Here is a 3,180-nt window from a genome sequence, read left to right as displayed (position 1 = left end):
TGGTTCAAACAAACTTTTTTTTGCCGGGACTTTGATAACAAATAAACCATAATTTAAACGATCTAAAATACGGTAGAACATTATTGATTAGAAGATTCTATTCTCTACTATCAGAACTCTGGCTATTTATTGCGAGTTAAATAACAAAATCAAATGTGTTGATTTATTTTTAATTTTTTAATATTTTTAGCAGGGCAAAGATTAAACATTTTACTTTTACAATTATAAAATTATAACTTCTTTACTAATCGGGACTTTTGACTTACATTAATCATAAAGTTTTCAGAAACTAGCTTTCCTTACTATCAAACAATAATAAATATTGAACATAGCTTGGGCCAGCTTAAAATTGTGCACTTTTTTTTTCGCAGTGTAATTTTGCCTCTCTGTTGCTGCTTCATCAGTGGCAATTGTTTAGCTGCGCTTTTTTGGCCATTGGATTCATTTGAAATTTATGCAAATTAAGTGTGGCACACAGCAGCAGCGCGACGCAGAGCGACTGCAGTTGCATAATCCTTGGAGCGCAAAGGATTTACACTTTTGCTTTTGCCAGATAATTATCTTAATTGCAATTTTCGCTGCTCTCTCGACTCGACTCGACTTCCTGCTGGCTAAACGGAAAATTTACAATTTAATTAAAGCTACGCAAAATGTTGCCAGCTAAACCAATTAGTCTTTCGGTGTGTGAGTGTAGTTAGCATAACAAATTAAATGGCAATTAATTTGCGAACGCTTTCCGAAAACATTAATAAATGCAGGCCCCATTCATTATTTTGCAACCTGCACTTGCCGACCAAAAACTTTCATTATTTGCCATCGGTTTTCCGTTTCTCTTGGGCTGCAGGACTTCAGGACTTCAGTACTATAGCGTTGCATCATTTTTCAAGCGAAGGCAAATGAAAGCACTTAATCTTGCTCCCTGAACTTTGCCACAAACTCGACTCAACTCAACTCAGCTCGACTCAACTCGACTTGGTTCAACTCAAACCGAAGCCAAAGCAAACACTCTGCACTCTTGTAATTTTAATCAATTCATCTTAATTTCGTTTGAAGTGCACATTAACCTAATGGACAGACATCCTGGGAGGGGGGGCGTGGCAGGGGGCGGTATCTCCAAGGAGCTCCCTAAACCAAAACCATTGGCCAATAGGTGGCGGTGCCCTATTAAAATGTTATCTTCTACTTGGGTAGTTGGGTAACAGGATGAAATATAAATACTGAATATATCTTGAGCTCAGTCCTGGCCCTGTCCTGTGGTCCTTTAGGCACTGGGGGCGAAGGACGGGCAAGGTGATGTTTCATTTTCACATTTCCCATTTATCTTGTTTAACCGAGAAGACGCCTCAAGGTGGCGCAAGATGCCTGGCAAAATGTACAAATGACGTACATCTGAAATGGGTAGCCTTCTCCGGCTTATTCCGGACCCAAGTGGAATGTTCCTAAAACCTCTGGAGGCTTAAATACTTTCAATAAACATGGACTCTTGGTTTTAATGTTTCTCACCTTTGCAAAATGAAATTTAATCCGATATTTGTGGTGTAATTTGTGAATATAACACAATTAGGAAAGCTTTATTCAAAAAATTGCAGGGTGTTTTATTATGGGACAAAAATTAAGATAACTCTTGAGTTTTTCATTTGAATAAAATAGTTAGCACCTTTACTAGATAAAAAATGCTAAAGCTATTGAACTTATCTTCTTATCCTTAGCATATCGCATTAAAACAAATTTATTGAGACAAAAAAATCACTTAAGCTGTAAAACTTTTATAACGATTTTATAAACCCCCCAATCTAAGCCACTTGAAATATACACTTAATGCAACTTGCTTTTGGTTTTGCAAAAATATGGAAATTACGGATGCATTTGTGAGCAATAACAAATCATTTTTTGATTAACTCATGCGTGTCAATTTGACGTAAATCAAATATTTTCCCAACACACACTCTGAAAGACACACACAGACAGATGCACAAATAGCTAAGAAAAAGGAGTTTGTGGGGTAAGAAAATGTAGGGAAAAAAAATGTGGAAATCATGCCAAGGAAATTGCAGTCAACAACTAAAGAAGCATTTCGCCTCCTTATTTGCCTTCCGTCTGAGATTCCCCTTCCCCCGCCCACTCCCCCTCCCGCCGAGAAAATTGAACTCACAAAGATGTATGCAAATGCAGCATAAACAAAATTCAGCATATTTATTTCTGAGGAGAGTGAGCGAGGTAAAACGTATTTTTACGCTTCATTGGAATAAAAAATATATAAATTCTGCTGAGTGGAGTGAGCCGGCACACGGATATGCGGATGCATTGACAACGATTTCCGCTGAGCAGGAAAGTAAGGTATTCCACTGATCCCAAAAAGGAAGCGATTAAGGTGCAGCCATGTTAGCCAGGCCTCACTGCACTGGTTTCGGTTACCGAACATGGCCAAATCAGATCAAATTAAATATGCTCGCTGATTAGATTGCCGAGACGATGGAAAAGTAGAACAGCAGCACAGAATCAGTACAGAAAACTTGGCCAAAAAGGGAAGCCAAGGCGAGTTGGCAACGTCAAATCTAAATGAGGTTATAATTAAAAAAGTTTTCTTATTTGCTGTTGCTGTAGCCGAGTTGCTGCTGCTACTGCTACTGCTGCAAATGAAGAAACAAGTAATTCGCCTAATAACGAGCTTATGTAATTAGCTCATAAACAACATAGAAGCAGGTCCAGCAATTGCAGCCCCGAAAAAAAAAAACATTCAAGAGAAACAACAGCAGATAGAGAATTGTACAAGTCAAAATGTAATGAAAAAGTTCTGGCAGCGAAAAAAGTTCGAGGAAATTTGAAGGTAAGCTGAAAACGGCGCAAAAACCTGTCGCCTGTCCTTCCGAAAAAGTTCCGCAGCGCCCACACCTTCATCCGATATATATGTATATGCTATATATATAGGGATATATATATAGCGATGGAGAAAAAGTAGCTCAGGGTGTATATGGATTTGATAATTCGTGCATCGTTAGTACAAAAAATAACTGGCACGGAAATTATCAAATTGAAATTGGATGGAAAAGGTGGCAGGTCGCAAATTGAGGCGGTGATTACTGAAGGAAGTACGAGTTTAAAGTTTCTTGAAAGAAAGTTGCTTTGAATCAGATGAAAATTAAAAATTTGAAGACAAAACGCAAGCCTAAAATATTTGAA

The sequence above is a fragment of the Drosophila rhopaloa genome, unplaced genomic scaffold (assembly GCF_018152115.1).
Source record: "Drosophila rhopaloa isolate 14029-0021.01 unplaced genomic scaffold, ASM1815211v1 contig_115, whole genome shotgun sequence".
Lineage (NCBI taxonomy): Eukaryota > Metazoa > Arthropoda > Insecta > Diptera > Drosophilidae > Drosophila > Drosophila rhopaloa.
The sequence above is the reverse complement of the archived record's forward strand: the minus strand, read 5'-3'. Positions refer to the sequence as shown.